Source organism: Thalassophryne amazonica, chromosome 9 (genome assembly GCF_902500255.1).
Source record: "Thalassophryne amazonica chromosome 9, fThaAma1.1, whole genome shotgun sequence".
In the NCBI taxonomy this organism is placed as follows: Eukaryota; Metazoa; Chordata; class Actinopteri; order Batrachoidiformes; family Batrachoididae; genus Thalassophryne; species Thalassophryne amazonica.
Genome location: NC_047111.1, coordinates 19,529,901 through 19,540,621, shown reverse-complemented (window position 1 = coordinate 19,540,621; position 10,721 = coordinate 19,529,901).

Genomic DNA, 10,721 nt, shown 5'->3' with positions numbered 1-10,721 from the left:
CCAGTGAAGAGATGCCAAAATGGGTGCAATGTGGTTGAACTTTCTGCTTTGTGTCAAAAGTCTGGCTGCAGCATTTTAAACCAATTGGAGAGCCCAATGCTAGACTGTGGTAAACCAGAAAATAGAACATTGCAGTAGTCCAATCTAGAAGAGATAAACACATGGATCAGGGTCTCAGCATCAGCCATAGACAGGATGGGATGAATCTCCGCTATATTTCACAGGTGGAAGAAAGCAGTCCTCCTAATATTTCTAATGTGGAGGTCAAAGGACAACGAAGGATCAAAAATTACCCCAAGGTTCCTCACTTTGTCAGTGTGATGTATGACACACGAGCCTAGGCTAAGCGTTTACTGGTCAAATTGATGCCAATGTCTCAATGGACCAAGAACCATCATTTCAGTCTTATCAGAGTTTAAAAGTAGGAAGTTTCTAGACATCCAACTTTTCACTGATGCAAGGCAATCTTCTAAGGATTTTATGTGAATGAGATTACTAGCAGTTATCGGCATGTATAACTGAGTATCATCAGCATAGCAGTGAAAGGTAATCCCAAAACGCCGCAATATGTGCCCAAGGGGTGTTATATAAAGGGAGACGGACCCCTGTGGAGCCCAAATTTCATGTCACTAAGGTTAGAGGTAGTGCTACTGTACAAAACACAGTGAGATCGACTGGTCAAGTATGAAGTCAGCCATGCAAGGGCACTCCCAGTAATCCCAAAATTATTTTCCAGCCTATCAAATAGAATATGATGATCCATGGTATCAAATGCAGCACTGAGATCTAACAGCACCAGAACCATAGTGGTGTCCGAATCCATTGTAAGCAGAAGATCATTCACCACTTTAGTGAGAGCCGTCTCTGTGGAATGATATTTTCTAAAAGCAGACTGCAGTGGCTCAAAGAGATTATTCTCAGTAAGTCCACGAGTTGCCGTGACATCACTTTTTCCAGAATTTTAGAGCCAAATGATAGATTTGATTTCGGCTGATAGTTTTCAATACACTAGGGTCAAGATTAGGTTTCTTAAATAATGGCTTAATCACTGCAGATCTGAAAACATTTAGGAACAGATCCAGAAGTTCAAGAAAGATTAATAATTTCCAGCACAGTCACCCCAAGAGTGGGCCACAGGTCCTTAAACAGTTTTGTTGGTATAGGATCAAATAAACAGGTTATGCTTTTTGTTGACTTTACGAGTTTTGTCAGCAAGCCTAATGAGAAACTATCAAATTCTGTAAATCTAGGTAATACCTCAGTAATGGCGCCCACCTCAATAGCAGAGTGTAGTGGCTGGGTTAAGGCATGCTGGGATATGTTTAACCTAATGTCTTCTATTTTCTTCTCAAAGTAATCCAGGAAATTCTGTGCTGTAAAAGGAGAGCAAACAACAGGTGGATGTCCATGAATAAATGCTGCCACCGTGTCAAACAAGAACTTTTGAGTTATGCTTGTTTTTGTTGATCAAATCAGAGTAAAAGGTCTGCTTTGTAGCCAGTAATGCATGCTTATAGTCTAAGATAGCTTCACAACACGCAAGATGGAATAGTTCTAATTTTAAATGACGCCATTTCCCTTCTAGACCTCTAGCCTTATGCTTGAGGTCACGCAGGTAATCATTAAACCAAGGTGACTGTGTTTTGGGGGACCACAGTTTTAGCACAGGTGGTGCAATCATGTCAAGTGTAGTTTTGAGCACTGAATTTAAACTATCCACAAGTCTGTCTACTGATTGGGTATTTGCCAAATGTGAAGCTAAGTCATCAGGCAGTCTAGCTTCAAATTCAGTCTTAGTTGAGGAGTTGATGCATCGCCGTAGTGATGAATAAGGCTGTTGTTCTACTAAACATGGCAGCAAAAACTGTAAACTTAATAAGTGAGTGATCAGAGACCACTGATGTAAGAGGCATGATGTCTATATTTGTGACAGAAATACCACGTGTGAGAACCAAATCCAGGATATTTCCATTAATGTGCATCGAGTCCTGAATGCATTGCCGAAATCCTAATGCATCCACAATTTCCATAAATGATTTGTAGAGGGGATCAGAAGGCTTATTTATATGAACGTTAAAGTCACCAATGACAGAATGTTATCTGCACTAGTTGACAAGTTAGAGATGAACGCACTAAATTAATTTAAGAATTCAGAATATGGGCCAGGAGGCCTATATACAGTGACAAAGTAATACGGCTGATTTTTATTCTTCTGACCTTGGCAATTCGTAATATCCTGAGCAGAGCAGAGAATCAGATGCTCAAATGAGTTATATTTGTGACCCCCAACAGCTAATAAGCTAAACCTAGATTTATAAATAAGAGCAACACCCCCGCCTTGCTTTGTATTTCGAGGGAAATGACTAAATGTATATACTGGTGGGCAGGCCTCATTTAAGGGGAGGACAGCTGTAGGTTTAAGCCAGGTTTCACCCAATCATATCTAATTGATGATCAATAAATAGATCATTAACCAACAATGATTTTGAGGATTGTGATCTTATGTTAATGAGACCCAGACTAACGACCTCAGTGGGGTTGACAGCTGGACTGTTTGGGTTTAGGGGTGGTTCCAGAGTAACATATATAAGATGCCTAGAAGTAGGTTTAGGTTTGAGAAATTCCATGCGCATTGTAGATAGCAGACACAAAATCTTTGCTATTGCTGGAACAACCACTGGGCCATCCACAATTTCAACATCATCCAATGTAGTAATGGGTATTAAGTTTGCAAAGCATATCCCTATATGATTTTTATTGGCATGTCTACGGAAGCAGGCCACAGTCTCAACCTGTTGAATTTCCCTCCCTGGCAGATAAACTGCACTATCACCATAGTGGATTTTCTGCACTAATTTTCCCACTAAGCTAATGGATTCTACACCCACATTTGTCATAAGCATTGCAGGGTGTACTATGCACATGTACTATGTACACATTTGGTGCCAGGCTACAACTAAAAGCTAAAATTAAAATACAATGCAGATTGTAAAGAGAAGTGAGTGATTTCATTGACTGGGCCAGGCAGTGACCATGCAGAGTGGTGGGCAGTAACTGTGTAGGGGGACCAGGGGGAGATCAGCACAGCTTCATGAGTAGATGATGGTGGACCTGCAGATCTACCGTTCTCTGAGGAAAACCCAAAAGCTAAGTGTTGTTTGCACAACCACTTGTCATGGGCTGTGTATTCAGGAGTTGTCTGCACTAACTGGCACATGGATTTCTACTGATTTCATAAATTGGGCCCAGTTTTCTCATTTCTGAAATTGGAATGGCAATCGTGACCAATAATCCACAATGAGAGACCAAATTTACATATAAATAAATATTGAAGGCAAACTATCAAAACCAAATTTGAACTTCATTTCAAAAACAATTTAATTATTGATGCAGATCACCATAGTGAATTCTGACCTTCTTTCTATTATTCCTGAATACGTTAAATGTAATATCGAATATCAGATTAATTCTGTTCTCTGAAAAAGAACATCTTCTACTTTTCAATGTCAACAGCATTAGATCAATATCCAACATGATTTTTCATGGCTTTTTTCACTAAAATCTAAAAAGACTGATGCACATGCTTTTAACTATTTATTTTAATCACAGGGAGCATTCACACGTTTCCAGTTTGGCACTGAAGGAGTTCTTATTTAACTCAGGAATGACTAACAAACTTGATTAAAATGATCTCTGACAAAAAGCAAATGTTTCCCCCAAACTTTTCAAATAACCTTTTACTGAAATGTGTTGCTGTCATGGGAAATAACGCTGAATATTCAAAGTTAATTATGACCCATATTGTCAGCAATATGTACCGGAAACCTCAGAAATGCTTTTAGATATGTAATATTTCCTTTCTGCAACTTTATTTTTACATGATAACAAATTGTAATGAAGCCCTTATTATATGTCAAATGAGTTATGCCATTAAGGGCACCTTCACACATAGTACAAATGTGGTCGAATTGCGCATGAAGCAGGAATTGTATGCAATACATGTCTAATTCTAGCTGCCTCCAACGCCTCGTACACCTGTTGCTACAACTATTTGCGCACACCAGCGGCTGAAAGACAAAGTGTGCGCTGTGCAAACCCATCGATCCCTCTTGCGGCAGGTGTCAGCCAAATTCCAGGTGACACAAAAACATCTAATGCAGCTTGCTTGACAGTTAGAAGATGTGTAGCCATTTGCACTATGAGCATGAAAACAGTCAGCAGACGATCACTGTCAAGCTGGCGGTGAAATTTGTCTACGTACCCCCATGACTGTGGAGTTGCCGAGTTCACATGTGGCATGCCAGACTGTTGGCTCCCCCCCCACAACACGTGCGTGTGTTTTGCACCCCCTCCCAACATGTCCTTGCCTCTCATCTGATCACAGAGTGACACCTCAGTCTGTGTGCTGAACGGACGGGGGTGTGGCTGGCTGCCAACAGCAGCAGCTGTTGATGTCTCTGGTCCTGGACGTCATAGCTGCAGAACACATACCGTGTTGTGACGGACACGCACGTGTGTGCTTGCTGTCCTCACGTGTAAATACACAAAAACATATATCGCTATTGCGACGGGCTTGGAGAGCGCACACATTGACAGGCTGCCCCAGGTTCCCATCTGAAATGGACCATCAGTTCATGTGGACACGCAGCAGGTGATCTGAATGTCATGCCTCTCTGACAGGACATGCAAGTCCTGTGAGCGGCATCCCGCAGGACTATATGACAAGCCAACAGTGTGACAAATACGTCAGTTTCAGTCAGCAGCAGAAATACATTGTAACAAACACCGTTTGGTCAGTTATCACAGCATTTTTTTCTCCTTTTTAAAAAATACTTTTATGTCCTTGTTGATTTCAGGCATTTTTCCACACCTCTTATAGGACAGTGATGGTAGTGCAGTGGTAAAGTTTCTGGCTGGCAACCAGAGCTTTTGTACATTGCAGGTTTGAATCCCATGGGTGGCATGCATTTTTCCTTTTTGTTTTGACAACAGCTGCACAATGTGGTTACACATACTCCAGCTGCTTGCACTGTGTTCCTGCTGAAATGGTTTCATACACGCTCGTGCATGACCATCACATGCACGAAACCGTTGCAGCGGGTTTGTTCATGCCTGCCCGTCAGCTCAGTGTTTTCGTGGTTCGCTCATACGAGCTGTTCCGCTCTGATTCGCTCTGATTTGTACTTATTCATACTATGTGTGAAGGGGCCCTAAAGATCAACATTTTACTGCGTTACATACGTTATTGGAAAGTTTCAAGCTGTTGCTCGAGAATCCTGACATTTAGAAAAGACAACTGTTTTGATTTATTTTTACCTCCAGCAGACAGGTTCGATTTCCTGGTCTGTCTGCAGTATTAGTCAGATTCTAATGAGTTAATTTTTGCAGCACTTAAAGAAAAGGTTTGGCAGAGTGAAGACAACATTACATTTTATTTTGGAGCTCAGAACAATGAGGTAAAGCTTTGTGAGGAGGTTTGGAACTGCTGCAGAGACACATGCAATGAAACATCCGACAGTCTCGATTAACTTTAAGTGTTGTCCAGCATTTTAATTGAGGGGTTTGTGTCATATTTTCCTTTTGGTTTGATTTTGAGGTGGATGCATGCGGGATAAATACAGGAGGTGACTATTTTGAGCCCGGGTTCCCCACTGAGGACATGGGTTATTAGTTTTTAGCTGGCCTGTGATCTGTGTTAATTAAATGCAAATAACAAAAGGTACACAGACATAACACAGAGACAAACTGAAAAGACACACAGCTGCAAACATTACTGCTGGTCTGATTTATTTGGACTTATTTTAATTTTAACTGTCCTTATTGATGTAGGAGTTTGTCTCTCTACTTTGTTACTGAAAGTGCTATAAAAATAATAATAATAAAGTATTATTGTCATTATACAAATATTAGACGGGGTGTGGGAGTTTGTCCAACCAGTCTACATGTGTTTTGTGGACTTGAAAAAGCTGTTCCACCTTGTCCTCTGATGTGTCCTGTGGAGGGCACTGCGGGAGTTTGGGGAATTGGCGCCCGATGTAACATATGATCCGGTCTCAGTACCGTCAACTAGGACCTGTAGGAGGGGGTTTAGTTTGGTGATTTATGATTTGCATCTCTGGTTTGTTGCAGATGATGTGGTTCTGTTGGCTTCACCAAGCGATGACCTCTGATGTGCACTGTGTTGGGGAAAGTGTAGTGACACGGGCCCACAACAGGGGGTGCAAATGAACGGTCAATAGATGAGCCAAAAGGTAACAATTTAATGTTGTGAATGTGCACAACGATTATACAGACAATCACAGAATCTGATAGCAGTCAATACACAAAGGTGACGTGTGGGCAGGCTCGAGGATAGAAGACGTCTGTCCTGAGAAGAGCTGGAACCACACGATTTCCACCGCCACAGAACCTGGTGAATACTGGAGCCGCCAAGTCCCGAATTCCCAGGTGATCACCGTCCCCGACTGTCGGATCTGGTACTGCTGGCGAGGAGCACAAACAGTGAGATGTGGGTGTGTGCACACCCAGTAACAAAAACAGTCAGAAGGTGGAAAGTCACCTCCACCTCTAATCACACACTCGTGCAGCTCCTGTTAAACCACTTATCTGGTTAGGGTGTGAAGCGAAGCCGTCGCTATTCACACCAAACACCAATCCAGCAGATAAGGCACACCACAGGAAAACGGCTGCAAAAGAGTTCAGACTATTATTTAGTTTTAAGTCAGCAGAGAAATTACCTTCACAGGTAGATGATATCTCGGCAGCGAGGTGGAGATGACGTCCGGCTTTTATGGAGTGGATTGATGAGTGATAGCTGTCAACCCCGGCTGTGTCCGTGGCGGCAGCGCCCTCTCGTGCCTGAAGCCCGCACTTCAGGCAGGGCGCCCTCTGGTGGTGGGCCAGCAGTACCTCCTCTACTGGTGGCCCACACAACAGGACCCCCCCCCCCAACGGGCGCCTCCTGGCGCCCGATCAGGCTTGTTCGGGTGACGGTGGTAGAAGTCGGCCAGGAGGGCCGGGTCCAGGATCAATCAATCAATCAATCAACTTTTTTCTTGTATAGCGCCAAATCACAACAAACAGTTGCCCCAAGGCGCTCCACATTGCAAGGCAAGGCCATACAATAATTATGAAACACAGTCTACGTCTAAAGCAACATAACCAAGGGATGGTCCAGGGTCACCCGATCCAGCCCTAACTATAAGCCTTAGCGAAAAGGAAAGTTTTAAGCCTAATCTTAAAAGTAGAGAGGGTATCTGTCTCCCTGATCTGAATTGGGAGCTGGTTCCACAGGAGAGGAGCCTGAAAGCTGAAGGCTCTGCCTCCCATTCTACTCTTACAAACCCTAGGAACTACAAGTAAGCCCGCAGTCTGAGAGCGAAGCGCTCTAATGGGGTAATATGGTACTACGAGGTCCCTAAGATAAGATGGGACCTGATTATTCAAAACCTTATAAGTAAGAAGAAGAATTTTAAATTCTATTCTAGCATTAACAGGAAGCCAATGAAGGGAGGCCAACATGGGTGAGATATGCTCTCTCCTGCTAGTCCCCGTCAGTACTCTAGCTGCAGCATTCTGAACCAACTGAAGGCTTTTTAGGGAACTTTTAGGACAACCTGATAATAATGAATTACAATAGTCCAGCCTAGAGGAAATAAATGCATGAATTAGTTTTTCAGCATCACTGAAAAGACCTTTCTGATTTTAGAGATATTGCGTAAATGCAAAAAGGCAGTCCTACATATTTGTTTAATATGCGCTTTGAATGACATATCCTGATCAAAAATAACTCCAAGATTTCTCCAAGATGAAGCTCCTCTTCACCCAGGAGCGTTCCTCTGGTCCATACCCCTCCCAGTCCACCAAATACTGAAACCCCCGGCCCTTACGACGGACGTCCAGGAGCCTGCGCACTGTCCATGCAGGCTCCCCGTCGATGATCCGGGCAGGAGGCGGCGCCGGTCCAGGAGTGCAGAGGGTGGAGGTGTGGTATGGCTTGACACATGAGACATGAAAGACCGGGTGGATCCGCAGTGAAGTTGGTAGCTTCAACTTCACTGCGGCCGGACTGAGGACTTTGAGGATCTGGAATGGTCCAATGTAACGTTCCTTCAGCTTAGGGGAGTCCACTTGTAAGGGGATGTCCTTCGTCTGCATGGGCCTTAGCCCTCGTCCGGGCCTTCAACAAGGCAGAGCGGGCGGTGCGCCACACCCGTCGGCATCTTCGCAGGTGGGCCTGGACCGAGGGCACAACGACCTCTCCCTCCACCATGGGGAACAGTGGGGGCTGATACCCCAGACACACTTCAAACGGGGAGAGGCCGGTGGCAGAGGACACCTGGCTGTTATGGGCGTACTCGATCCAGGCCAGATGGTGACTCCAGGCCGACGGGTGCACAGACGTGACGCAGCAGAGAGCCTGTTCAAGTTCTTGGTTGGCCCGCTCTGCCTGTCCGTTCGTCTGAGGATGATACCCGGACGAGAGGCTCACGCTGGCCCCCAGTTCCCTGCAGAAACTCCTCCACACCTGGGAGGAGAACTGAGGACCACGGTCCGAGATGATGTCCGCTGGTATCCCATGCAGACGCACGACGTGGCGGACCAGGAGGTCTGCTGTCTCCTGGGCCGTTGGGAGCTTCGGGAGGGCCACGAAGTGGGCCGCCTTGGAGAATCGGTCCACTATCGTGAAGATGGTCATCATGCCCTGGGACGGTGGGAGACCCATGACAAAGTCTAGGCCAATGTGGGACCAGGGGCGACGAGGCACCGGTAGAGGCTGCAGAAGTCCTTGTGTCTTCGTGTGGTCTGCCTTGCCCCTGGCACAGGTGGTACAGGCTTGGACATACTCCCGGACGTCGGCCTCCATAGACGCCCACCAGAAGCGCTGCCGGACAACTGCCACGGTCCTTCGCACCCCCGGATGACAGGAGAGCTTGGAACTGTGACAGAAGTCCAAGACTGCAGCTCTGGCCTCTGGTGGAACGTATAAACGGTTCTTCGGACCGGTTCCTGGGTCCGGGCTCCATGCCAGGGCCTCCTGGACGGTCTTCTCCACGTCCCAGGTGAGGGTGGCCACGATAGTGGACTCAGGAATGATGGACTCCGGTGGATCCGACAGCTCCGTCTTGACTTCATCTTCGTGTACCCGGGACAAGGCATCCGATCTCTGGTTCTTGGTCCCGGGGCAATAGGTGATCTGGAAGTCAAAACGCCCGAAGAACAGTGACCAGCGGGCTTGCCTGGGCTTCAGCCGCTTGGCGGTCCTGATATACTCCAGGTTCCGATGGTCAGTGAAAACCGTGAACGGCACAGACGCTCCCTCCAACAGGTGTCTCCACTCCTCAAGAGCCTCTTTCACCGCAAGGAGTTCTCAATTGCCGACGTCATAGTTCTGTTCAGCTGGGGTCAACCTGCGAGAAAAGTAGGCACACGGGTGAAGAACCTTATCGGTCTCTCCGCTCTGGGATAGCACGGCTCCTATCCCTGAGTCAGATGTGTCCACTTCAACCACAAACTGGCGGCTAGGGTCGGGCTGCACCAGAACTGGTGCAGACGAGAACCGGCGTTTCAACTCCTTGAACGCGGCTTCGCACTGATCCGACCAGGTGAAGGGGACTTTTGGAGAGGTCAGGGCAGTCAGGGGGCTAACTACCTGACTGTAGCCCTTAATGAACCTCCTATAGAAATTTGCAAAGCCGAGGAACTGTTGCAGCTTCCTACGGCTTGTTGGTTGGGGCCAATCTCTCACCGCCGCAACCTTGGCCGGATCAGGGCAACGGAGTTGGAGGAGATGATGAACCCCAGGAAGGACAAAGAGGTGCGGTGAAACTCACACTTCTCGCCCTTCACAAACAGCTGGTTCTCCAATAACCGCTGCAGGACCTGACGTACATGCTGGACATGAGTCTCAGGGTCCGGGGAAAAGATGAGTATGTCATCCAGATATACGAAGACGAATCGGTGCAGGAAGTCCCGCAAGACATCGTTTACCAATACTTGGAATGTCGCGGGGGTGTTAGTGAGGCCAAACGGCATGACCAGGTACTCAAAATGACCTAATGGGGTGTTAAATGCCGTCTTCCATTCGTCTCCCTTCCGGATCCGAACCAGGTGGTACGCATTCCTAAGGTCCAGTTTGGTGAAAATTTGGGCTCCATGCAGGGGCGTGAACACTGAATCCAACAGGGGTAAAGGGTATCGATTACGAACCGTTATGTCGTTCAACCTCCTGTAATCAATGCATGGACAGAGTCCGCCATCTTTCTTTCCCACAAAAAAGAAACCTGCACCCATCGGGGAGATGGAATTCCGGATCAGCCCGGCAGCTAATGAGTCCCGGATGTAGGTCTCCATTGATTCCCGCTCAGGACGTGAGAGATTGTACAGCCTGCAGGACGGGAACTCAACGCCCGGGACCAAATCAATGGCACAATCGTACGGACGGTGCGGGGGAAGGGTGAGCACCAGATCCTTGCTGAAGACGTCAGCAAGATCGTGGTATTCAACCGGCACCGCCGTCAGATTGGGAGGGACTTTAACCTCCTCATTAGCATTTACACCGGGAGGAACCGAGGATCCTAAACAATTCCGGTGGCAGGTTTCGCTCCACTGAGCCACAACCCCAGACGGCCAATCAATCTGGGGACTGTGTTTAATCATCCATGGCAAGCCCAAAATCACGCGGGAGGTAGAAGGAGTAACAAAAAACTCAATCTCCTCCC